This window comes from Ctenopharyngodon idella, chromosome 13, assembly GCF_019924925.1.
Source record: "Ctenopharyngodon idella isolate HZGC_01 chromosome 13, HZGC01, whole genome shotgun sequence".
Classification (NCBI taxonomy): Eukaryota; Metazoa; Chordata; class Actinopteri; order Cypriniformes; family Xenocyprididae; genus Ctenopharyngodon; species Ctenopharyngodon idella.
Window position 1 is genome coordinate 28,895,702 of NC_067232.1, and position 27,559 is coordinate 28,923,260.

Sequence of the window (27,559 nt, forward strand, 5' to 3'; positions counted from 1 at the left end):
GTTTAAGACTACATGCAATAGCAGATCAGACTATCAAGAGTGTTAGTTTTGGCAGGAAAATTTGTGTTCCCTTTCAGTTGGTCACATTCGACATCACGTCGCAACATACAGACAAATTGGGATCTCGCCTGAGAGCCCTATCACCTTCGAGTGTAAACTAAACGAGCCAATGCTCATTGTCATGCGAGATTTGCATTGTGCGCTCCGCCCCCGCAGCGTGGGTATAAAGACGGAAGCGGGAGCAACGCACATTCAGCTTTTCGCTTCAGAGCCAAGCGGTTCAACTGTTCTGCTCTGTCTATCACTACAAAAGAGTGTTATACGAATGTCTGCAAGTGCTCTCCAGGAAGAAGCCCCTGCTTCCAGTGATGGTGTGGCGGCGCTGCAGCGGTGGTCACGATCTTCCAGAGTATATTTCCTGCTGTTTAATACAGTCTAAAAGAGCTTTGAGCACACCGCAGGCTGCACTATTCCCTGCTAGTTGTGCAGCGGCCATTTCACCTGTGCGCTTCAGGACTTAAGAACGCTTTAATCCCTAAAAGAGCAAAACACAGATGTTAATGTTGCATCTTTCTAAAGATGTCATTCCACCTGCGTGTTTCTGGATGCGGTCATTTCCGGTTGCCGGATGACAGTCACAATCGTTGCCTCACGTGTCTGGGCATCAAGCACGCTGAGGTTGCTTTCATGGATGAGTCACGTACACACTCCGGGAAGATGATTATCATGTTGTTACGGTCGAGACTCCAATACCTTAAAAGAGGTGGAATTCCTTTACCTCTACCTATCTAGATCTTCTGGGTTTCAGAAGAGGGCTACTTCAGCCAGGCTGACCTGAGGATCACAGTGGGCATCCTCTGTGTCCCAAGCCCTGGAGGTTGGACGATTGTTTTCCCAGTGCCATTCTTTCCGGAAGTGCATGAGGAGGTTACTAGATCCTGGACAGCACCTTTATTTGGCCAGCAGTTCTCGGCTGCCCAGAAGCAGACAAAGGCGATCAGACACATCCTGCCCCAGCGGCCCGCTGCTGCTCCCACCCTGCCGCCAGCTGCAGCTGCTCTGCCTGCTCGTCGCAGAGGGCATCCCCCTGCGGCTTTCTCCGGCCCCGCACAGCCTCAGCAGCAGCCTCCATCTAGGCAACAGCGGGGAGCTGGCCGCAGGAAGGCGGTGCTGCCCGTCCAGGCCCCCGCCATACCAAGCGGCAAGCATAAAAGCAAGCAGCCCTGAGACGGGTGACCCAGAGATGGAGGCGACAGCTCTTCGGGAGATGGTGACCGCATCGCTCCCTCCCTCGGTAGAAGGAGGGCCAGGTAGAAAATCTTTTGTTTGCTTTTCTTTTTGTACCCAAAATTTTAAAAAAAGAGCAGTTTCTCCTATCTCTGGGTCCCAAGAGGGTGTGCGGATGACGTTGCGTCACTCTATGCCTGGGCATCCTCATCCTCCTCTTTTATCGCCAACGGGCAGCAGGGCCTGGTTCGAGAATGCTATGCCCTTACTTTCATGTCTCGATTCTCCCTCGACACAGACCATTCCTATGCTCTGTGTTTGAGGGGTGGGCATAACAGTACAGTCCGCCCCTTTGGGCTGTCCCTGTCGGCTCACGTCTTCACAGAGGTCATGGAGGCAGCCCTTGTTTCCATGAGAGAGCACAGCATTCACATTCTCAACTTCCTCGTTGACTGCTCATTCTGGCTCAGTCGCGAGAGCAGTTGTGTGAACACAGGGACATAGTGCTCAGTCACCTCAGCCAGCTGGGGCTTCGGGTCAACTGGGAAAAGAGCAAACTCTTCCCACGCAGAGGATCTCTTTACTTAGTATGGAGTTGAACTCTCAAGGGCAGAACAGTGGCTCCACTTATACCATTTTAGAGGCTCCTGGGGCATATGGCATCTGCAGCCAAAGTACACTATTTTGCAAAAAGTATTGGGATACTTCTCCAAATCATTGAATTCCGGTGTTCCAATCACTTCCATGGCCACAGTTGTATAAAGTCAAGCACCTAGGCATGCAGACTGCTTCTACAAACATTGCTCAGTGAATTCAAGCGTGGTACCGTGATAGGTTGCCATTTGTGAAATTTCCTCACTACTAAATATTCCACGTTCAACTGTTAGTGGTATCATAACAAAGTGGAAGCAATTGGGAACAACAGCAACTCAGCCATGAAGTGGTAGGCTTCTCCTAGTACAGGTGTCCAGGCATGCTGTTTTCACGGATGCCTCCACCACTGGCTGGGGTGCCACAAACAACGGGCATGCAGCTTCAGGTATTTGGATGGGTCCCTATCTGCACTGGCACATCAATTTCCTTGAGTTGCTTACGCTGGGCCGCTTCAAAACGCTGCTAAAAGGCAAGCACGTACTGGTCCATATGGACAGCACTGCGGCCGTTGCGTACATCAAACATCAAGGTAGTCTACGTTCCCACCATATGTCGCAACTCGCCCCCCCATCTCCTCCTATGGAGTCAGAAGCATCTGAGGTTGCTTCGTGGCATTCACATTCCGGGCCTTCTCAATCGTACAGCCAAAAAGCTCTCACAACAGCCTGTGCTTCTGGGAAAGTCGAGACTCCATCCCCAGGTGCTCCAGCTGACATGGAGACACTTCGGAGCCACACAGGTAGATCTGTTTGCCTCTCCAGACACATCCCAGTTGTTTTACTCCCTGACCGGGGGGAGCCTCAGCATAGATGCACTGGCACACAGCTGGCCCCAGGGCTTACGCAAATATGCGTTTCCAGTGAGCCTACTTGCACAGACACTATGCAAAGTCAGGGAGGACGAGCAGCAGGTCCTGTTAGTTGCACCTTACTGGCCCAACCGGATCTGGTTCCCAGAACTGATGCTCCTCACGACAGCCCCTCCCTGGCGCATTCCTCTGAGGAAGGACCTACTTTCTCAGAGACGGGGCACCCTCTGGCACCCATGTCCAGATCTCTGGAACCTCCACACATGGTCTCTAGATGGGACGCAGAGGTCCTAGGTGATCTACCCCAGGCAGTGGTAGACGCCATCACTTCAGCAAGAGCACCCTCTACAAGGAATGCCTTCTCACTGGGAAGACCCTTGGAGATGCCCGATCAGAGCTGTGCTTTCCTTCCTCCAGGAAGGGTTGGAGCGAAGGCTGTCTCTCTCCACCCTAAAAGTGTATGTTGCCGCGATTGCCACACATCATGATCCTGTAGATTGTAAATCTCTGGGAAAGCATGACCTAATCACCCCGTACCCTCTTGAGATCTTTCTCTGGTGCTTACTGCATTGCAGAGAGCCCCCTTAAATCCGCTGCGGTCTGCAGAGCTGAAAATTCTGCCAATAAAAACAGTGCTCTTAAGTGCGCTGGCTTCCATCAAGAGGGTAAGGGACCTGTAAGCATTTTCGGTCAATGAATCATGCCTGGATATGTGGCCAAAGTTCCCACCATGCCTTTCAAGGATCAGGTGGTGAACCTGCAAGCACTGCCCTTGTAGGAGGCAGACCCAGCCCTAGCTTTGCTCTCTCCCATTCACACTTTGCGCCTATACGTGAACTGAACGCAGAGCTTCAGGACCTCAGAGCAGCTCTTCATCTGTTACGGAGGCCAGCAGAAGGGAAAGAGCCAGTGTAGAGCCAGTGTCCTCCCGTGTACTCACCTCAAGTATCCAGTAAACACTGGAGAGACTGCTCAGTGTCTCGATTGCTGCGCCATTCCCTCTATAGACCATATACGTGCGCTTATTTTGATCTTCTGTTCAGTTCCCCACATGGCGAGCCCTGTTGAGTTCCTCCATCGCCCTTGGCAGTCAGATGTCTGACGCCAGGCCTAACACTCTTAAGTACGCCCATTGGTTGAACCCTGTGCTAGGCTAGGTGTCCATATGTTGTGATCCCCACAGTGATCCCATATGTGTATTCTTCTACGATACGGTTCCCCTCTCTGTGAGCCTGTGTCTTTCGCTTGTCAGAGTCCGCTCTGACGTCCCTGCTGGTGTTGACTCCATCCTAACTAGGCCAGAGCCACCTCAGGGACATTCCATAAGTTGTACTGCCCTTAACGCCCAGTTCATATGTGCAATCTCCATGATATCTCCCTGCGGGCAGGATGTGGATTCCGCAGTGTACCTTCCAGTGTTCCAGTCCAATAGTCTTATTGTATGGGTCAAGCAGAACAACAGTAATAGACTCTCTCTGCGTAAGCCCTGTCCTGTCTTCCGCCTCAGTAGTTAAGGGGGGATCAGGTGGCTTACTAGGGGTGCTGGAAGGGGCAGCAATAGTGGTGCTCTGTTAGGGAGCCCAATTCCAACTGAAAGGGAACATCTCAGTTACATATGTAATCCTCGTTCCCTGAAGGAGGGCAAAAACCTGAATGTGTGTTGCTCCCGCTTCTGCCTTTAACTCCCTCGGGTCGGTGGTCACGCCGGCGATACCACCTCGGTTTTTTTCTTACCAGTGTGAAAGAGACTCAAAATACTCCGTCAATGTTGCACATATAATTAAGAGTTATACACCATTAAAATGTGTGGAATATCTTCTTTTATTTGTGTACACCCAGAGTAAAAACAAAATGATGTGCTTTTTGCAAAATAAAGAAAACTAACATGATGCGTGATCTCTCGTCTCCCTCTGAACGAAGTTTAATCTGATGGTTCTCAGAAAATGAACTGTAACTTAGTGAATACTAATGACACAAAAATGAGACTTATGTCTAAAAAAACGTTGAAATGTCAGGTTTTAAATCGTGTAAGTCAAATCGAAAACAAATATTCTGTGTTTATGTAATCTGTATGAAAAGAGACACATGTCAGACGCCCGTGATTCAGCTCATTATCCGCTAATGCGGCCACGCCCACGGAGCGAGCGCTATTCAGACGCAAATTCTGAGGCAATACATGTATATATCATTTCAATCGTGCATTTATTGTCTTGAAAAGTGTTTATCTGGATGTTAAAGCCATGGTTAGCGATCTCTGGAAGACATGCCGTTAGTTCCTGAATGTCCTGTTCTTCTTTAGAGTAATTTGTGGACTAAAGGTGTACAGAGCGCCCTCCGGCTGCAAGTATGAATTGAAAACACAGTATCCAGCGCTCACAGTGATGACAATAAATATTGAATAAATATTACTTCTCTGTATAGAAAATTGACATAAACATATGAGTACCCATCAATATTTCTCCAAATGTGCATGCTTTTAAGCTAAAAGACTATATGAAATGCCATAGAGGTAACATGAATGTTCAGACGCTTTGCATCACAGAAATACATTATATTTTAAAGTATATAATAGAATACCATTATTTTAAATTGTAATAATATTTCACAGTATTGCTGTTTTTTCTGTATGTTTGATATACACCATGATGAGCTTGAGACATGATCACAGAGGGTTTTTTCACAGCCTACCTGACTGAAAGAGCTCATTAATATGCAGCTCATTAGATGTCTTTATGCGATTCTTTTGTCTTCTCAGGTGTAAATCACCCATTATTCATGATGATTCACGCCTCCACGCATACTGTGTTTCTTGACAAAAAGTGTCTTACAAAAACTAAATCAATATATTGTTATAAATGAACGAGTATGCAGGATAATTTTTACATCATTTTGAAGCAAAAACTCTAGTCTACAACCTCCAATACCCAGAAGTCTTGTGAACACAGATTTAATATATATTTTTTGGCTTTATTTCAGTGACTTAAGTTTTTTGTTTTTTCAATAACCACGCATAAACGTTATTCCTTCAAAAACACAAACATGTACATACATGTTCCTCACATATTATGGTAGCCTAGTTTGTGCTGAATACAGTGTAATGACACTTTTTCCATTAATATGTTTATGAACAGACCCCTGAGAGTTAAGAGTATCTGAACGTTTTCCATTCAAAAGCTGTGATGGATTTTTCTCTTTCTCAGCCCTACAGTTGTTTGATTATTACTGATGTCATCATAGACAGCGGAAGATCTATTAAGCTGCATTCACACTAATGCACAGATCTCTTTTGAAATACAAGATGTCTTTGTCCTGTCTGTTTACTCCCTTAAGACATCTAATTGAGTGTGTTTACATTAATTTCGTGCCATAAAAGCATTTTGGGCACATTTAACCACTTACACGGAGTCGCACACAGCCACTTGCACAAGCGCTCTTCACAAACAGCATGTGGGCATTTACTATAAAATTGAAAGCAGCCTTCTGTCAGTGAGTTTCGTATTTATAAAATATAAGCCCACAGAATTTCAAACAACATAAATGATGCCTTTGTAGAGAATTTGTAAGAAAAATAGGGCTGCCTGTATGAAACTGTTTGAAAGATTATTTTATAGATGGTTCGAGTGGTGAAATTCTCAGAATCGTTGGAGAGAGAATCACGATTCATTGATGGATGACTCTATAGAACAACAATTTTTGCTTAAATCTCTTAGCGTTTTGTATTTACTTTTATCAACATGGTGAGAATGCTTTATTATGTCATTAACTCCTCAGTTTTGGTTGGCTTTCAAATTACTAAACGCTTTAATTGTGATAGAGGAGTGTGACAAGGTTGCCCCATTTCTTTTTCTTCTAGCTGTTGAATTGTTATCAATTAATATTTGACAAAATCCCAGTTTAAAAGGTATCTCTATATTTGGTAAAGAATTTAAAATATAACTAGCTGATGATACTACTGTATTTCTTAAAGACCAAAGTCAAATTCCATTGAGTATCAATAATATTAAATCTTTCTCTGAAGCCTCAGGCTTATTTATCAAAGTGTGAACAATTTTTTTCTGGTCCATATCATCAAAACATTGAACATTTATTGAATATTTCTTGAATATTTTTGATCATTTCATTTCATATTTTCTACTTGGTTTATTTGTTGTTTTGTTTGTGCAATGTAAATGATGTTTGATTGAATAGATGAATATAATATACGTGCAATTCACTGCAAGTTTTGGGTTTGTTACTTCATGTTGGGTAAACCAAAGGAGGTCAACATTCATTTTTTAATACCTAAGATAGTTTTAAGCCTTCTGCTTTTACTCTGATATATAACTTAAGCTAAAAAAAAAAAAGAGTAGATTTATACAATTATTTGGAGTGCCTTTACAAGTGGATAAAGATTTGGGACAATTTTGCTTCTGTCTCAGATGCGAGCGATTTTTCAACATGCCATCTTGCCCGGAAGTCCCAGAATGTCCTCAGCATGCTATGTTTCGAGTGAATAGCTAGTGTAATCCATCTAATCTAACAGTGGATTTAGCTGACAAAGTCAATATTGTGGAATCAAAACAATGCCTAGTCTTTTTCACTGCAACTTTAAAGGAAGCTTTAAAGACAATGTTGTCGAAACTAGCACTGGATAAGTTACCTGAGGTAATTTTATTTCACAGTGTTTGCTAGCCTGGCATAATGATCTCATTGTATACTTTTCACCATTTATTCTGAGGGTATGACCGATTGTTTCCACATATCCATTTTATTTAAAGTCATCCCCTTGGAATTATAAGGTTCTATCTGCATTCTGAGCAGTTCTGAGATATTGATGAGAAATGATGACTGAATTTTCATTTTTGGGTGAACTATACCTTTATTTTTTAATTAATATGGAAATATTAAATTATTTTTTAAAAATAAAATTAGACTCTAAATAAGAAACTAAAACTGCCAGTAGGTGAAGGTAAATGTCTTGATTAAGTCGTTCATTCATTCATTTGATTCATTCAAATGACTGCATTTGTTCAGGAGTAAAGTAAATAAATGGTTCTCTTCGGGCATCTTGAACTTGAAGCGGTGCTACACAGACCAATGACATGACATCAAACTAGTAAAGTACCGCAAGAGCGAATAGAAAGCAGACAGCTCTGTATGCTTTTGAATCGCTCTTGATGTACTTTGATATCATACACCAATCCGTCTGTGTAGCACTGCTTCAAGTTCAACAAGTCTTATGAATGGTCCGCTGAATCATTAATTTGACTTGTCTTGTCTTGTCTTGTTTATTTGTATAGCACAATTTAAAGGTTGCACCAAAGCGCTTTACAAAACACGTAGAAGAATGGAAAACATACATCGACAACATAAAACACCACATCAACATATAAAGCACCACATCTAATCGTTGTATGCTACCAACATTAGATTGATTTCACTCGGTTCCTTCAAAACACATATTCAGAAATGAAACACTGCTGTGCATTGTGCGGAGATGAACAGTTTTGCTTTGTCTTTATCTAAATCGACAGCCTTTATATATATATATATATACACACAAAGTATCCTTGAAAAGGGGGCTTGACTTGTCAAACAGTGGTGGCTTTTTCTGGACCTCTGCGATTAAATTCTCTGCAATGCCGTCTGCCATTTTAAATGCATGAATTCCAGTTGGCTGTCAGTGTTTCCCTTTCGAAAGGGAACTCAACTCTGCGTTTACCGCTATGGGGAACCGTCACTCGTGACAGGTGTCCAAATGCCAAAGAATCACACCACTCCAATCCTATTGGCCGGCGACAGCCTATGACGTCATCATAGCGCGAGCCCAGAAGTATAAAGGGAGCGCCTGAGGAAGCAGTCAACATCTTCTTGTCTTTCGGGACTGTTCTGTCTATGCCATTATTTTCAACACCGGTAAGGAATTACTCTATATATGCCTTACAAACTTTCAGGAGAATGTGTTCATCCATGTCCCAGGTTTTGACACTTGATTTACACGTTTCTGGTGTTTTTTCTGTCTGGAGAGGAGCGCGCATAGACGGTGCTTGAGGGCGCCGTCTGTGTGTTTGTCTATTGTTCAATTGTCTATTGTGAATTGTATTCTCTCTCGGCTTCCCCGGGGCTGACGAGGATGAGTGGCTGGATGATGGAGACGTCCGTGTTTGACGTCATCGCATCCGATAGTGAGCGCTCCCCTGGCTGCTGGGGTATGTGGAGCTGCTGTGTTTTTGGGACGCGCTTTTCGGCGTGCTGCAGCTGCCGTGAGAGCGCGTTAAGAAAGGGGCTGCGCGCAGATGGCTCGTCGAACGGTTCCTTTCTGTCCATGAATGTTGCTCCCATAGACTTTTCATTCCTTCCTGATCTCTGCGTTTGAGATCGTGAGGGCATGAAAAGTCCCCTAGCCGTTCAGATTTGGATCTGAGCCAGACAGACGGGAGGAGGAAGAAGCAAGAGTGAGATGGGTGATCGATTGTAAACACCGTTGCATTTGTAATCGATCCCCCAGCTATTTAAAAAGGCGATTTATATCTACCCTCTCCTTTTCTTCTTTCACCTCCTATATATATATATATATTATATATATATATATATATGTGTGTGTGTGTGTGTGTGTATTTGTATGCATGTATACTTCTTATGATCAGACTGATGACTGGGCCCATAGTAATTATTTCTGGTGGTCTGCTTTTTCGGTTTGATAATGAGAGGATCTTTTAGGCTTAAAAGAACCCTAGATTCTATCCTTTTTCATGTAAAAAAAAAAAAGAGTATTAGGGATCTTCGGTCTTTTAGCCGCAGGAATATGAGATGGGTCTATTTTATGTTTTTAAAATAAGACCTTGTTTTCCTGTATAGTTTTTCTGAGCATGTAGTTTATCAGGAGGCTGGCCCATCTCGAGCTGAGGCTCTGAGACAGGGCCAGAGGTCCAGTATGGCCGCTCAGGCACCTCATCTTTTCAGAGCAAGGCGCAGAGACGGCTGGACTCGAGGAGGAAGAAGCAGGTTTGAGGAGGTGATCAATCACATACACCAATAGCATCTGTGATTAATTCCCTCTCGTTGCAGGGGCAACTTTGCGTTTGCCCTCGCCCCTTCTTCCTCTGCCTCCTGAGTTTGAGCTTCTTTCTACTTGCTCAGGTGTTTCTTTTACAGTTAGGCTGACGGCTGGGCCTTTGATAATATTTTTTCTAAAGGCCGCCTTCTGGCTTGATAGTGAAAGTGCTTTTAGGCTTAAAAGAACTCTTGATTTCATCCTTCTTCATGCATAAAAATAAGGAGGGAAAATCTTCGTTCTACGAGCCGCAGGAAGGTAAGCTAGGTCTATATTTTTATGTTTATAAAAAGTATGGACCTTGTTTTTCCTGTATAGCTTTCCTGAGCATGTAGTCAGTAAATTTAGAAGGGGTTCTTTTGGGCAAAATAACTGTAGCATTAGGTTGGCTAGTTTTCAAAACATGCTGGTCGCTTTATCGCTGCTATTTTGTAGCCTCCTATGTTAGAGTAGCTTCTCAGCTAATACTTTAGTTTGGTTTGAGTTAGCACTCGTCACTTCAGTTATTTGTGTGCAGGTCGGCTTTATCGGCCGCCTGACATTGTTTGCTTGTAGTGCTTCATTTTCTCCTCTTATTTGAAGGATTCAAAATGAAGCCCAAGCTTTGCTTGGCCCAGTAGGCCTTAGTTAACGGCTAGGCTAGAGCTAGGTTTAGGTGTTTGTTTGTTACATCACCTTTATTATTACTATCCCTCTGAGGTTGTATAGTTCCTAGTTCTGGCCTCCTCCTGAGGGAGTTGCTGGCCGTATGCCCATTTCCCCTTCGATGTGATGTAGGTGCTAGGTTAACAGCTAGGGTTATAGGCTGTTATGAGCCTTCCTGGTGCTGTTTTTCCCAGGTGGTAGGCCCTTATCTTTGAGAAGATAAGTTATGCAGTGTTGCTAGGCCCCACTTTGTATAACTTTGTCATGCTTATAATGTTTTCTCATGAGCCCCTTGAATTATATTCAAGTTTGAGTATACGGTGCTAAATGCTTTTAGCTTTCGCTCTCAAGGGTTCAACACAGATCTCAGGTCGGTTTTGTGAAAACATTTATCCTGTTTGGATGGCATGTATTACAAAGCATTTATTTTTGCTTTGGGTTCTAAGCCTTAGCCCTACATACTTTAAAATATGTGAGCTTACTCTAGTGCTGCCACAGGTTATCTCCTGTTTCTGTGATAGCAGGCTGTGTTTAGCCTCTATCTAAGAACGTAGTGTTTTGTTGTACTCCCCGGCTAGGGTTTGTGTTTCACTGAGTGCATCACCTGTTGGATTGCACACTCAGGTTGAGTGTAGAGAATCTTATTCTGGTTAGAATAGAAATGATCTCTGATAGCTCCCAGTCGATCATGACCACAGCAGCTGTTTTACATATACTGTTAAGATTGTTGGCTCTTTATTGGTAGCCTCTTTCTAAGTACAGCTTGTATCTTGGGCGCTGTTGGTTTATGATCGCGAGTTTGCTCACATATCTTAGCACTGCCTCAGGCTTATGCTCATGTTTGTTTGAGGTGGTAGGCCTTGTAGGCCTCCCTTAGACCATGGTAGCATATTTATTTGTACCATGTACATTGCCTGTTGGAATGTGTAGGCTTAGCTCAGGTTGTGTAGCTAGTTACCCACAATTAGCTTGTTGGGTCTAGAGCTGGTCCCCTTTGAGCTTGGTCCCTATTTATGACCAGTGGCTGGCGCCACATGGTGCTAAAAGTAGTAGGCCCTGCCAGGCCTCCTTTTCAGTTTTCATGTTGGCACAGCTGGGTTGGTTATATTTCTCCATCTCCATGGTTAAGTCATGTTTGCTGACTCACACCGCCATCGGCCACACCTACCTCTGTAAGAGTAGGCCCTAGGTCAGGCCTCTCATAGAGTACTGTGGCGGACTGTGTACTCCTCTTATCCAAGTGTTCAGGTGTCTTATCGAGTACTTGGCCTACTGGCTGGTTTAGTCATGAAGCTACCACTGGCTGATGCCATGTGTTCATGGAGGTTGAAGGCCCTACCAGGGCCTCCTTTCAGTTTGCATGTTGGCACAGTTTTGTGTTGGTCTCTATGTGACTCATCACCATGGATGGGTCATGATTGCCACTAGCTGACGCCACATGTTTATGAGTCGTAGGCCTTTTTTAGGCCTCCTATATATCATGCTGGAGTTTCAGCTGTGTACTCCTCTCGCTTAGAGAGTAAAAGGTGCTTTTACTGAGTACGTTTTCTGAGTGGCTTGCCTCTCAGGGTGAGTTCTTGTGTTAAACCGATTGGTTGTTCGGTTTTATGCATTTACTTCCTTGAGCATGGTCTCCTTTAGCTCTAGTTGAGCTAAGTAGTTACCTTGTTTTTAACTCGGTTCTATTTTGCTCCTAGAACTTTAGTGGCCGCTAGCTGGTGCCGCATGTGACAGGTAGACCCTCGGGCCTCCTTTGGTAACATGCTGGAATGTACCTTTTACATTTCTTTTACATTTCTTTACTAAGAGAGTAAAGGGAATTTTATGTCGCTGGCTGGCCAGGGCTTCGGGTGACTTATAAACCTGCTTTGTAGTCGGTTGTCCCACCTGGAGCTTGATAACACTGCCACGAGCTGATGCCACGTGTCTGCTGAGGTTATAGGCCCACGGGGCCTTCTTTGGCAAGTGATGGCATACACTGTACTCCTCTTGCTTAAAGAGTAAAATGGTTCTTTTACCAAATACACTGCTCACTGGATTGTGTTAGGATGGACTGTTTTGTGGGCACTCACAGTTACTTAATTACATGGTTGGACGTGCGCCCGGCATGTTAGCTTTTCAGGTGAGTGGCCTTATGGGCCACCCTGGAATACCACCATGCGATTTGAGTTTCTGGTATGATATTTAGTTCCTCTTCTAGAACTTTAGTTATGTTGAAGGCCCCTTTTTCCGGCCTCTATGATTATGTGCCTACAGTATGGTCTATCTGTTAGGTTGAGCTTCGTATATCCCTTTGGATTGACTGTGTAATTGTGCTTAGCTCCCTAAGCTGGTCATTGGTTGTAGACTTCTATGAAGTTTCCCGTTGAGACCAGGCCCAGGCTGGTTTGTGCTCCCCTGTACCAGGGTTTTTCTAGCGCACAGCCTCCTCAGTGCATTAGTCAGACACTGAGTAGATCCTAGGATAAGCGGATTATACTCCCCTCAATACGAGGGTTTATAGCACTGAGCTGAGTTCTGTTCTCCGGGATGCCCATCTCTGCGCGTGGGTTTGAGTTGCTCACTGCTCATTCGCAGTCGCTCTTACTTGCTCTCTTCTCTGAAGAATGCGTTATGGAGATTCTGTGTATCAGACAGGGTTGGCCCAAACTAAGTTTGGCCTTCGCCAAATTAGTACGGCTTCCCTGGTGGCACTGAGGGTGACTTTGTTCACCTCTAGTGACTGGCCGGGGTTCCTTTCGGTTTCCTGGCCATATTCCCTTTAAGGGACCGCTTTCCACGGAATGCTGGTCCCAGATACCCTGAGCAGCTTTGGAAGGCTTTCTGCGGATGGCCTCTTTTAGGCTCAGCTTGGGCTGTTGGCCATAGGGAATGCTGTCACTGACAGCCTTGCGTGACCTGAGGGGGAGTTGCTCCCGGCATTTCTCTGAAACTGCTGGGCGTTTGTCTAGTCATTTGGCATACACTTTCCTTTAGCATGGCGGCGTGGGTATATCGTTCCCTATAGCGGTAAATGCAGAGTTGAGTTCCCTTTCAAAAGGGAACGTCTCAGGTTACGTATGTAACCATGGTTCCCTGCGAACAGGGAACAAGACTCTGCAATGCCCTGCCATGCTTCGGGCTGCCTGCTGAACAGTCCCTCAAGATGAGTAGGTGTTGACTGCTTCCTCAGGCGTTCCCTTTATACTTCCGGGTTCGCGCTATGATGACGTCATAGGCTGTCGCCGGCCAATAGGATTGGAGTGGTGTGATTCTTTGGCATTCGGACACCTGTCATGAGTGACCGTTCCCCATAGCGGTAAACGCAGAATCTTGTTCCCTGTTCTCAGGGAACCATGGTTACATATGTAACCTGAGACGTTTATCGTTCAACAGCTGAAAAAATATCTGAAAGTGATCCCAACGATATAGTTTCTCTTTATTGTTATCGTTATAGCTGTGGTGTGGACACTGCTATTCTTTTATATTTGGAATGATTTTTAGAACTATATCTTTATAGTTATCATACTTGGTGTGAACGGGCCTTTACACTTTTACTTACCACACTACCTTCGTCTCCTGGAAATCCAGGATGACCGTTCTGACCAGTAGAGCCCTAAATAATAAAAACAAAAAAGAGATGCTGACACACAAAACTGAGTGAGCTCCCTACATAAGTAGAATTCTTAAAGGCATTATAGGCACATTCCCTATGCAAAGGATATTTAAAATCATGCTGCTTTCAAGGATAACCAATTTATGTCAAAATCTAAAGCAGCAATGCATTTATCCTTTGCATAATGACATAATGCGACATAGTGAGAAAAATCCATTAAATCCACATAACCAGGATCTCTGACCTTTTGACCCGGTCTTCCAGAGGGTCCTCGTGGTCCAGGTGCACCAGTGCATGAACAAGACACATTGCAGCATTTCCTCAGCCCCACTGTTTCCTGAGAGGAGAGAAAGGTGCACAATGTGTGAAACCGTTTACTGTTGTTGAAGACACAGGCCATGCATCCAGTCAAATTTTAGGGTATTTTACCACAAATTCATTTACATACGTAACTGAGATGTTCCCTTCCAGTCGGTCACGTTCGGCGTATGTCAGAATTGAACGGACGAATTGGTAACCCTAATAAAATGCCACAGTTGCTTGCCCTTCTAGTGCCCCTCGTAAGCCTCAGAATCCCCCCACACCTCGGAGCGGAAGAGGGACCGGGCTTACGCCAAGAAGTCTATCACTGCTGTTCCGCATGACCCACTCAGTGAGACTATTGGATAACACTGGAAAAGCGTGCCCTTCTATGGAACACTGTGGAATCCACATCCTGCTCGAAGGGAGGTGCCGTGGAGAATACATGTCCCTGGGGTGGCTCCAGACAACAAGGAAAAGACAACACTTAGCAGGGACGGCAGAGCAGCCTCTGCCAAGGGAAAGACACTGGCTCACCGTGGGGAGTTACTGTGGAAGAATACACACATGGGACTGCCATAGGGGTCACAACATATGGCACCAAGCATAACACATGTAGCAGTGCATACGAGTGCTAGGCCTAGCGTCAGACACTCCACAATGTCTGAGGCCACAAGGGGTGACGGATGAACTCTACAGGGTTCGCCAACTGGGAAACTTACTGGAGCAATGAGCACACTTATCCGGTCCGAAGAGAGGGGAATGGCACAGCAAGCCGACACTAGAAGGGGGGTTCTGGTGTTTACTGGCCACTAGGGGTGACTATGCGGGAGGTTACCGGTTCTACACCAAGGCTATAGAACTTAGCGAACGTGTTAAGTGTCGCCCAGCCCACAGCTCTACATATATCTGTCAGCGAGTGGCCTCATGCCAGCGCCCAGGAAGAAGCAACACCCCTTATGCCAGTGCAATGGTATCCACTATCCAGTGAGCCATTCTCTGCTTAGAGACAGCCTTTCCCTTCTGCTGGCCTCCGTAACAGACGAAGAGCTGATCTGGGGTCCTGAAGCTCTGTGTTCTGTCCACTTAAGTGTGCAAAGCATGAATGGGACAGAGCAGAGCCAGGGCTGGGTCTGCCTCCTCTAAGGGCAGTGCTTGCAGGTTCACCACCTGATCCCAAAAGGGAGTGGTAGGAACTTTGGGCCCATATCCAGGGTCTCAAGATAACATGAGAATCACCTGGGCCAAATTATAGGCACAATTTCGACTGAAAAAGCGTGCAGGTCCCCTACCCTCTTGATAGAAGCCAGTGCGACCAGGAGAACTGTCTTAAGGGACAGGGTTTTTAACTCAGCTGACTGCAAGGGCTCAAAGGGCAGTCTCCAAAGTGCCGTAAGCACCAGGGACAAGTCCCAAGAAAGTAAAGAGTGTAGACAAGGAGGATTCAATCCCCTCGCCCCTCTCAGGAACCTGACTATCAGGTCTTGCTTCCCCAAAGACTTACTTTCAAATTCATGCAAATGCATGGCAACAGTGGCGACATACACTTCGCTCCAACCTGTCCTGCAGGAAGGAAAGCACTTTCCTGACTGAGCAAGTTTGGGGTTCTCCCAGTGAGAGAACACCATTCGACAAACAGGTTCCACTTCAATGCATAGAGGTGCCTCATAGAGGGAGGACAGGGAGGGGCTGTCGCGAGGAGCATCAGTTCCGGGAATCAAGTCCGGTTGGACCAATAATGCGCAACCAACAAGACCTGCTCCTCGTCCTCCCTGACTTTGCACAACGTCTGTGCAAGAAGGCTCACTGGGGGAAACGCATACTTGCGTAGGCCCTGGGGCCAGCTGTGTGCCAGCGCATCTGTACTGAGGGTCCCCTTGTCAGGGAGCAAAACAACTGGCAATAAGACATGTCCGGGGCGGCAAACTGGTCCACCTGTGCAGTCTCGAAGCATATCCTGATCAGCTGAACCACCTGGGGATGGAGACTGCTGTGAATGGCACAAAGTGACCTCAGATGCTTCTGACTCCATAGGAGGAGATGGCGGGTGAGTTATGACATGCGACGGGAGCGTAGACCACTCTGATGGTTGATGTACGCAACGGTCACAGTGCTGTCCTTATGGACCAGTATGTGCTTGCCTAGTAGCAGCAATATGAAATGGCCCAGTGCAAGACGTACTGACGACAACTCGAGCCGGTTGATGTGCCAATGCAGTTGGGGTCGTGTCCACAGACCCGAAACTGCATGCTCGTTGTACGTGGCTCTCTAGCCGGTGGCAGAGGCATCTGTGGAGACCACAGCATGCCTGGACACTTGCTCCAGGGCGAACCACTTTTCCCACTTTTTGGGTGTGAGCAAAAACACACCGTCCCCCATTTATGGGGATTAAAAAAGAGTGGGTGGATTTTTATCATAAGGTGGTTGTGTACACACACTGCCGACACACATTAATGTTCAAACACCATGTAAAAGTGAATTTTGCATAATAGGTGCCCTTTAACACTCTGAGTCGGGAAACACGCCGCCGCGTTTTGCTGGATTTTTTTCACATAGCAGCAAAATCAACTTAAAATACTCTGTCATTTTTTGTTATAGAGACAGATGTAATATATCAATTGAAACTAGAGAATGTTTTCTTTTATTTGTGTACACTCAGAGTAAAAACAAAATGTTGTGCTTTTTGCAAAATAAAGAAAACTAACATGATGCGTGATCTGTCGTCTCCCTCTGAAGGCAGTCCATCTGATAGTCCTCAGAAAATGAACTGTAACTTAGTGAATACTAATCACAAAAAAATGAGACATATGTCTAAAGAACAGTGAAAGGTCAGGTTTTAAATCATGTAAGTCAAATCGAAAACAAATATTCTCTGTTTATGTAATCTGTTTGGAAAGAGAAGGTTGTCAGACGTTTGCGAGACAGCTCATTATCTTCTAATGCGGCCACACCCACGGAGCATGCGCCTATTCAGACGCAAATTCTGAGGCGATACATTCAACAAAGTGAACGCCCGTGTCAGCTCGGGAAAGCGCATCAAGCTTGGTCAGTTTCATGTAGGCTACCTTTCATCATTTTAAGATGCGGTGAAGAATAATTCTAAAAGTATTTACCTCAGTGGAAGAGCTGGTTTCATTTTCATTTCGAGGATCTACTTAAGCCAATGACTGTGAATGGTAAGATTTTTTTATTCTTTAGTTCTTTATTTTAATTGCGATATAGTGTCTGTGAATATTAAGCCGCAAAAAGACTGTTTAAATAAGAATCCTGCAAGTTTTGTGTGTCTCAGTGTGAATTAATGGGGTAGATCGACTTACATTAGTAAATTGCCATGGCTATTCCCAAATTATATTGCTATACTGAGATGGGTGAAATCAACTGAAATACGTAATAAATACTGAAATAAAATGTGTTAGCAATTTATTAAACTGCACATTAACATTTAGGCTCTATAATATAACAAATATAATATATAAAATGCCATAGAGGTAATATGAATGTTTAGACACTTTGCATCACAGAAATAGATTATATTTTAAAGTATATTAAAATAGAAAACTATTATTTTAAATTGTAATAATATTTCACAGTATTGCTGTTTTTTTTTTCTGTATTTTTGATCAAATAAATGCAGGCTTGATGAGCATGAGACTTTTTTCAAAACATTAAAAATAGTAATGTGTCCAATCTTTTGACTGGTACTGTAATTTAAAATATATGCCTATACAGAATTTTCTTCACATGATGTGCAATAATATGTGCATGCATAAGATCACAAAAATCATGTTTTCTGTTAAGAGTGGACATTAACGTTAATACGTGACTTTTTGTTTTTGTTTCATATACGTAATACTCTCAAAAATACAAACATGTACATACTTGTTGCTCACATATTATTGTAGCGTAGTTTGTTCTAAATACAGTGTAATGAGACTTTTGTCATTAATATGTTTATAAAAAACTGAAAAAAAAACACAAATGTCAGGGCATGTCAAAACTACTCCAGGCCCCCAAATCAGCCTCAGACTCCAGAGGAGTAAGAATTGCTTTGATACTTACAATCTGTTTCATAAGAGCATTGCCTAAATTCAGCATGTTGATGGTCAGTGGCTGCATGTAGCCGAAACCAAATTCCAGCTGGTGAACATCCATTATTCCCTCCAAAGACACAATCAGCAGTGCATCAACCCCTAGTTTACACATCAGAAATAAGCACAAATAGCTTTTAAATGGTTCAAGGTCAGGGTCACAGTCTCTAAACCTGAAGTTTTAAATATTAAAAGATAAATATTTCTTTGTAAAATCTTCATATTATATTCCTGCAAATATGACAGAAAATTTCCTGTGGAAAACACAAAAATTGCGCATTAGAGTATATGCAAAGGCAATTTTAAGTGTTACCGAGACAAACCAGTGAGTCGTGGGACTCTGCTAATAAAATGATCGTGCCAAAAGAATGGTGTGAGAACTTTATTATTGTCACAGACACGCCAGGCTCTACACTCACCCAATCACAACGCACTTCCTCTCCTGAGTATTAACCAGCCATACCTGACACTCATCAGCACTCATCACCACAGCAGCATAAAACACACTCCTGAACACTCACTCACTGTCCGGTCTCGTTAATGCATACTGACCTGTTATGCTTACCTTCAGGAATCCTTTAAACAACTACTTACCTGTCTCCAACGTTCTCTGTGATTCCTTGTGTCTCCTCGTCTCCTGTGAGTTTCAGTGTGTTCGTCTGCTCCACGCCAACCTGCATCCACGCTCCCTGGGAAAACAAGACAAGTATCAGATCCAGTATCAGGTCCAGTCTACATATTCATCTGCCTCAACTCACCTGCACTCTGCCTGCACGCTCTGTTGTTGTTCAATAAACTCTGTTTACACTTACCAGTGTCTCCGCTCCCTTCTGTCCGTAACAGAAGACCGGACCAACACCGTCTGAACAACCAACATGAGCAATCCGGACCCGTTTCAAGACCTGGTTGATGCACTTCGACGCACATTCACCAGCACTTCCACGGTAACAACACCAGCGAGCACTTCCGCATTCAGCGCTGCATCTCCTTCACCATCTGCGGTCGCCAGTCCCATGGCCAAACCGGCGCCCTTCACTGGTCTGGCGGAGGACTGCAACGGATTCCTCTTGCAGTGCACGCTGGTCCTGGAGATGCAACCGCACTTACACCTGGATGATAAAACAAAGGTGGCCTTCATAATCTCTCAACTCGATGGAAAGGCGCTTCGATGGGCTGAACCTCTCTGGAATCTGAATAATCCTGTTGTATTATCCTTGTCGAGTTCAATAGGAAGGAAGTTTTTGGAAGGCCCGCTTGAAGGAAGTTTTTGGAAGGCCCGCTTGGGATTCATCAATCGGTGAGAGATTATGTAAATTGAAACAAGGTTCACTAACTGTTTCTGATTATGCCCTCCAGTTTCGAACCCTAGCTGCTGCAAGTGGCTGGAATGAACAAGCCCTTATCACTACCTATCATCAAGGCCTCGATCCACGTGTGCGGTTGCATCTCGCTGCATACGAGGATTCCATCGGGCTCGAGAAATTCATCCAGTTATCCATCAGATTCGCCACTCGTATGCAGCTGTGCCTCGAAGAGCACCAGGGCCAGCCGTTATTTCCATCCAACCTCCGCCAGCCAGAATCCGTCAGCTCCCCAGAACCAGCCAACGAATCCATGCAAATAGAAAACTCCCGTCTTTCGTCAACTGAGCGACAGAGGAGGCTGGCCCAGAATCTTTGCTTGTATTGTGGCCGTGCTGGGCATTACATCTCTGAATGCCCCACTCGTCCAGTGCGGCTTATGGTGAGTGTCATTCTGCCCACATTGAATAAGATGAAACCACTCACCATTGTTGTAAACCTTACTGCTGCTGATTTCTGTCTTCCAGTCAGTGCGCTCCTCGATTCTGGGTCAGCTGGAAACTTTATCTCCGGAGCCCTCTGTCGCCAGCTTCAACTCAAGACAACCCCCACGCCGAAGATCTACCAGATCCACGCGGTAACTGGAAAACCCCTGCGGAAAGTACGTTAAAGCGTGGGACCACTTCATCTCCAAGTTGGAATTCTCCACATGGAGGAGATCCATCTGCTGGTTCTGGAGGATTCAACAGCTGACGTGATTCTAGGGCGCCCATGGCTTGAGCAGCACAACCCCACCATCTCCTGGCGGACAGGAGAGATCCTGAAGTGGGGTAACCAATGTTTCCAAGACTGTTTTCCTTTAGACTGAGTTCCCAGTTTTCAGTTCTCCAAGTTCCAAAGAAATCCAAGTCTGTGCTACTACAGTGGAGAGTCCACTTGAAAAACGTTCTACTGACATCCCTGCCTGTTATTCCCACTTCAGTGATGTCTTCTGTCCGAGGCAAGCCTCCAAGCTGCCTCCCCATTGGCCATGGGACTGTGCCATCGACCTCATCCCAGGTGAGCCAGTGCCCAGGGGGAAAAAAATCTATTCCCTATCGATCCCGGAGGAGGAAGCCATGGAGGAGTATATCGACGAGGCTCTAACACAAGGCTACATCCGACCGTCCACTTCCCCTGCTGCTTCAAGTTTTTTCTTCGTGGCTAAGAAGGACGGAGGCTTGCGGCCCTGCATCGATTATAGAGCTCTCAACCAGATCACCGTCAAGTTCCGTTACCCCCTTCCTCTCGTCCCATCAGCTCTGGAACATCTACGCGGCGCCACTGTGTTCACCAAGTTGGACCTCCGCAGCGCGTACAACCTCATCAGAATACGTGAGGGGGACGAGTGGAAAACAGCCTTTGTGACACCTACTGGCCATTACGAATATCTTGTCATGCCGTATGGACTGGTCAATGCCCCCTCTGTATTCCAAGACTTTATGCATGAGGTGCTCCGGGAGTTCCTGCACAAGTCAGTCCTGGTCTACATTGATGACATTTTGATCTATTCCCGGAGCATGGCCGAACATCGCCAGCACGTTGTGGAGATCCTTCAACGCCTGAGGGACTACCACCTTTTCCTGAAAGCCGAGAAGTGCACTTTCCACCAGCCCTCAGTGCAATTCCTCAGTTATAACATCGATCGCAGTGGCGTCCGCATGGACGAGAGGAAGGTAACTGCAGTAAAAGACTGGCCCACTCCCACATCTTTAAAAGAATTGCAAAGGTTCCTGGGGTTTGCAAATTTCTATCGCCGTTTCATTCAAGGCTACAGTTCCATCACCAGTCCACTCACCAACCTCCTCCGTAATAAGCCCAAGTCTCTGTCCTGGACTCCAACAGCCACTCAAGCCTTTGAGGCCCTCAAGACGGCGTTCACAACCGCTCCCCTCCTGGCTCACCCTGACCCAGATCTCCCTTTCGTCGTCGAGGTCGACGCCTCAACCACCGGAGTGGGAGCGGTGTTATCGCAGCAGCAGGGGAATCCCAGGAAACTCCATCCATGTGCTTTCTTCTCCCGGAAACTCAACCCGGCGGAGGTAAATTACGACATCGGCAACCGGGAGCTCCTCGCCATCAAGCTTGCCCTGGAGGAGTGGAGGCATTGGCTTGAGGGAGCGAAACATCCATTTGTGGTCCTGACTGACCATAAGAACCTGGAGTATTTACGGGATGCCAAGAGATTGAATCCCCGCCAAGCTAGATGGGCTCTGTTTTTCACGAGATTCAATTTTACCATCTCTTATCATCCTGGATCAAAGAACGTAAAAGCCGATGCCCTGTCCCGCATTCATAGTCCTGAGGAAAGCAACGATGATCCAGAGCCCATCATCCCCGAAAAACTCTTCGTCAGTCCCATTTCCTGGTCAGAGGAGACGCTCCCCGAGCCCAATGCCTCCGCCAACGCCCCGCCGGGTTGTCCCCCCGGATTGAAGTATGTCCCACGAGCACGACGCACCCCCTTGATTCACTCTTCACATACTTCACTGGGCACTGGCCACCCAGGGGTCAACAAGACCCTCTCGCTGTTAAAACAGCGCTTCTGGTGGCCAAACATGACACCCGACGTCAGGAGGTACGTACAGGGGTGCAGGGAATGTGCCGTCTCCAAAAGTCCACGCCATCTTCCCTTCGGTAAGCTCCAACCTCTGCCCGTTCCCACTCGCCCTTGGTCACACCTAGGAGTGGACTTTATCACTGACCTTCCAGTCTCCAACGGATATACCTGCGTTGCTGGTAATAGTAGATCGGTTCTCCAAGTCCTGTCGACTAATTCCCCTGCCTGGACTACCCACAGCGATGGAAACCGCTGAGTTACTGTTCAACTATGTGTTTAGATACTACGGATTACCTGAAGATATTGTATCTGACCGTGGATCACAATTCACCTCCCGAGTCTGGAAGGCTTTCTTCAAGCTCCTAGGTGTGGCCATAAGTCTCTCCTCTGGCTACCATACCCAGACGAACGGGCAGAAGGAGAGGAAGATACAGGAGATCGGCCGTTTCCTACATACCTTCTGTCACGGCCACCAGGACTCCTGGAACCAGTTCCTGGGCCGGGCCGAGTACGCCCAGAACTCTCTTCGTCAGCCCACCACAGGTCTTACTCCATTTCAATGCGTACTCGGCTATCAGCCCCCACTGTTCCCCTGGAATGGGGAACCATCAGACGTCCCGGCGGTGAATTAATGGTTCCGGGAGAGTGAGAGGGTCTGGGACTCAGCGCATCTGTAACTCCAACGAGCCCTACGCAGGCGCAGGTTGACAGCCGACCTTCGACGTTCCCACGCACCCAACTACCAACCAGGACAGGAGGTTTGGCTGTCAACCCGGGACATCAAGATGCGCCTGCCCTGTAGAAAGCTGAGTCCTAGGTTCGTTGGCCCCTTCACCATCATCCGGCAACTCAACCCTGTCACCTATCACCTGCAACTCCCCCCTGAGTATCGCATTCACCCAGTGTTCCACGTTTCACTTTTGAAGCCTCACCATCCCTCTGTTCTTCCCTCCACAGAGCCTGGTGACACCGAAGATCCCCCTCCTCCACTTATCATAGATGACGGAGTGGCCCACCTAGTCAAAGACATCCTGGACTCCCGGCGTCGTGGTGGCTTCCTAGAGTACTTGGTGGACTGGGAAGGATACGGCCCTGAAGAACGATCATGGGTTCCTAGGAATGATATTCTTGATCCAAGTCTCCTTGATGACTTCCATGCCAGACATCCCAACAGACCAGCTCCTCGCGGCAGAGGTCGACCACCACCCTGTTATGCTTACCTTCAGGACTCCTTTAAACGACTACTTACCTGTCTCCAGCGTTCTCTGTGATTCCTTGTGTCTCCTCGTCTCCTGTGAGTTTCAGTGTGTTCGTCTGCTCCACGCCAACCTCCATCCACGCTCCCTGGGAAAACAAGACAAGTATCAGATCCAGTATCACGTCCAGTCTACATATTCATCTGCCTCAACTCACCTGCACTCTGCCTGCATGCTCTGTTGTTGTTCAATCTGTTTACACTTACCAGTGTCTCCGCTCCCTTCTGTCCGTAACAATTATGTCTTGACACTCGGTCTCATCTCAGTGAGCATTTTATGCATGTTCAGTAAGGTGATTTAAGCTTTTTTAGACGTTTCAGTGAGCAAACAACTTTTGGAAAATGCTTGAAAAAGCTAACATGAACAGAGACTACTTAGAAAAAAAGCACTGTTTTCAAACATACCCGGAATAATGTGGACATAGCCAAAGACATAGCCACTTACCACTTTGCTTAAGTCTCTCTGAACTCGCCATTAAACGCTGAATGCTATCATCCAAACCGTCTGTAAAGATTATTAAAACCTAGACACAAACATACAATTAAATGTCAGCAAAATTAATTGTAGCAATAAATAGAGCAATAAAAAATAAATGCAATCTAGGCGCCCAATATGGATCTAAGTAAACAAAAAGATGCTGAATCTTATGTCCCAATCATGATTGCATTTTTAAAATTCATATTTTTTAGTCCTGTTACAGATTCTTTTTCAACTTAAATCATCATTTTGGAAAAAATATCTTACCAAATACCAAGTGCATAGTGTTTCTTTGGTTGTGTAAATTATTGTTCAACTTTGTTTTACAGCATGTCAGTAAAACATCACAAATGTATAATCATTAACAAATAACATCAGCAGAAGTGCTCGTTTAATTGAGCGCACATTAACATAAAGCATTTAATATATAGCTGACAATTTTATATCTCAGAAATATTCCAACCTTTGCCTTGGCTTTGGAGACGATAAACATTTCTTTGAAGGAATCTAACAGAAACTCGTTGAAGGCCAGGGGCTCCGTAGGTCGCAGTAACATCACTTTACTGACCACATCCTCGTTGTACTTCTCAAAGCTAAAATTATGCAGAACTCTGCCATTTCGTCCAGACACTAGCCTATAGCCAAATCTAGTTTTAATGCTGTCCACTTTGACACAGCACAGATCACCCATCATGGAGATACTGTGGATGGCTGCAGTAACTATCGGTTCAACCTGAGGTCTCAACAGAGGCTGTGTTGATTGTCTGGACACGTCAAACCCAAAGGCAACATCAAAATCGCAAACTGTTCAAACAGATTCAAGAAAGGGAACAGACAAAATTTTATACATCATTATCATTAATACATATGCATATATGTATTAATATATGCACGGCTGGAACAACAACACAAAGTATGGCAATTATAATCATAAGTAATGTTTATGTGCTTTATTTATTGTTAAAAGCATCTAATGTGCATTTGAATATCATTTTGTGTTCTCAGCTTTGTAGTCGTACTGAAAGTAACCATGGATAATTCACCTCAGATCGTGAAAATAAATAAATGGGCAGAAGGACGTTCAAACTGTCAACTCATTGTGAACAAACAAGTGTATTATATGACAGATTGTTTCAGTCACTCAGAATGTACTTTGAATAATGTTTAAATTGTGTAATATTTATGAATTTGATTATGTACTCATCATTGTGACTGCAGAGAGCCCGCCCTGATGCTCTTCTGATTGGCTGTGGTTTTTGATTGATTTTATCGCATCTCGTTGTCGCATTACATCTGGTATGGACAAACAGGCTTATTGCTAGAATCTTATCACATCGCGTTTGGTTAGGACACAGTGTAAGGCAGCATTTTAGTGGTTATATTTGGAAATAGATGGCAGCTCATCAAGTTTAGGAACAGAGCTTATATGTAGAGTATTTGGAATATAATAATTATGAATTATACTGTAAAAATAATTAAAACAATTAATTACTTACCAAGTTCGGGAGGCTGTCCTTGGTCTTTACAGAGGAAATTTAACACTTTCTTTATGGTTGTCTTCAGTTCAAGGCTTTCGAAAGTCTCAATGAGGACCCGGTCAGGTGATCCAGCTATTTCACGCAGCTCAGATTTTTTTATTTCATTGCCAACCCCAATAACAGTTATTGTTATTTTCTTGTTTCTGAGATAAGCCAATGCATTCAAGTCTTTTGGATCATTAGCTTTTCCATCTGTGATCAGCAGGAGATTCTGAGTGACTCCTTCATCTATTCTGGATCCATTCTCTTTTGTGAAGTAGTGTCTAATTAATTTCAGGGCGTCCCAAGTATGTGTGCCCTGCTTTCGTTGCTTAATGTTGTTTATAGCTTGCTTCACTTCTGCAAAACTAGTGTATGTGTTCAGGTAAAATTGATGCAAGAGTATATCGCTGAACTGGGCGACACCCACTCGCCACTTGTCTTGAGCAATATCCAGTTCTTTCACGATGCCAATCATGGTTTGTCTGAGAATATACCAACTTGGTTCCTCAACAGACTCTGATCCATCAATTAAAAAAACAAGGTCTGATACCTCCATCTCACAAACTAGAAAAAGAAACAAAAAACATTAAAGAAAAACAACATTGATAGAGACAAAAACAAAAACTCATTGTAGGTGAAGCAACATTGTAACTGCAGACTGGCAAGCCATAAGCTACTCATAATTTAGGCACTATTAACACTTGGTCACTTCAGAACTTGCATTTGTACCGATAGCTACAGATAGCTCAGAAGGTGGTATGAAATGTAAACGAGTCACGACTTGAATATATAAACAATCCACAGGTGAGCAAGCAATCGTGGCTGAGACACATAGATGAAGCAACCATAAAACATAAACACCAAGCAGCATATGGAGCGAATACAGAGCTTCAAATTGAATTATATTGTCATTAAGCATGGGAAGACTAGATCGAATTTAAATCTGTTTTGCAGTGACAAATTTTTACGACCAAGTACAGTACAGACGTGTGAAGTGACTAAGCAGAAATAAATACAAACAAATACATTTACGCTTAATACAACATAAGAGAGAGAACAAAATCCAAATTACATATAACTGGAGATGAAAACAGAGAAATGAACATCAATATAACAGGGAAGTTTGTTATTAAAAAATCTACAGAATATTAAAAACAGCTGAGCTACTCACACTACTGATAAATATAGTTACATTTGTAGCATTGCCATTTTAGTTAGTTATTCAGGCACGTATAGAAGGTGATAATAAAATTTACTTGGTTTGGTAAGATTGCAGAGCTCTTGGGTGATTGTTTTTTGTTGTCCGCGCAGATCCTGGTAGGTGCTTGCATAGTGCACTCTTCCTTTCTCTCCCGCCATCTCCCTTAGCTGGACCTCATCGGCATCTTCAGTACCAATAGCAAAAAAGTTGACTTCTGATTTTGCCAGGGATTCAGGCCATCCTTCCAGTCCACTCAAGTCATTAACCTTGCCATCTATAATCAGAAACAGCACTTGGGGTACATTCTTTGCCCGTCGTCCACCATGTGTTTCGTCAAAGTAGGAGAGTGTATATTTAAGGGCCCGGGCCGTGTTTCTTCTTCCCCCTGAATGTTTGAGGTTTGAGATAACCCTCCGAACATCAGCCTGACTTTTGTACTGTTTCAGGGTGAACTCCGATTGAGGGCTGTCAGAGTAGGTGATGGCGCCAAATCGTACCCGTCTTTCTCCAACCACAGATTTGTTCACCACATGTGTCATTAGGCTTATAAATTCCTGGAAACCATCTTTATTGGGATTACCAGAGGCATCCACAAGGAAGATTATGTCAATCAGTTCAGGTGTCTTGCATTCTGGAAAGAAATATGATCATAATGTGAGAAGTCATTTGATAAAGTCACTCTGGCTTTGGTTTTTACTATAATACACAAGAAAGCTGACAATCTTTTAGAAGGTGTACACATTAAAAATGGCAAAACAGCCATGAGCCGTAAATGTCTACATGCTATTTGCCGGTCAGATTCAGATGGACTTTATAAATGGAGGGTAAGATGAGTCATCAATAGTTTTTAGTGCA

General features: G+C 44.8%; 1 long non-coding RNA gene across 4 annotated transcripts in view; it reads right to left on the bottom strand.

Moving 5' to 3' along the window:
- Positions 1–15,774, bottom strand: part of LOC127525482 (uncharacterized) — a 32,816-nt gene extending 17,042 nt beyond the window's left edge. For all 4 annotated transcript variants that reach the window (XR_007933353.1, XR_007933352.1, XR_007933354.1 and 1 more), the window contains exons 1-2: positions 14,207–15,774; positions 13,909–13,962 (exon numbers count right to left, since the gene is read on the bottom strand). This is a non-coding gene — a long non-coding RNA (uncharacterized LOC127525482). The remainder of the gene's footprint in view (positions 1–13,908; positions 13,963–14,206) is intronic.
- Positions 15,775–27,559: the final 11,785 nt, after the last annotated feature.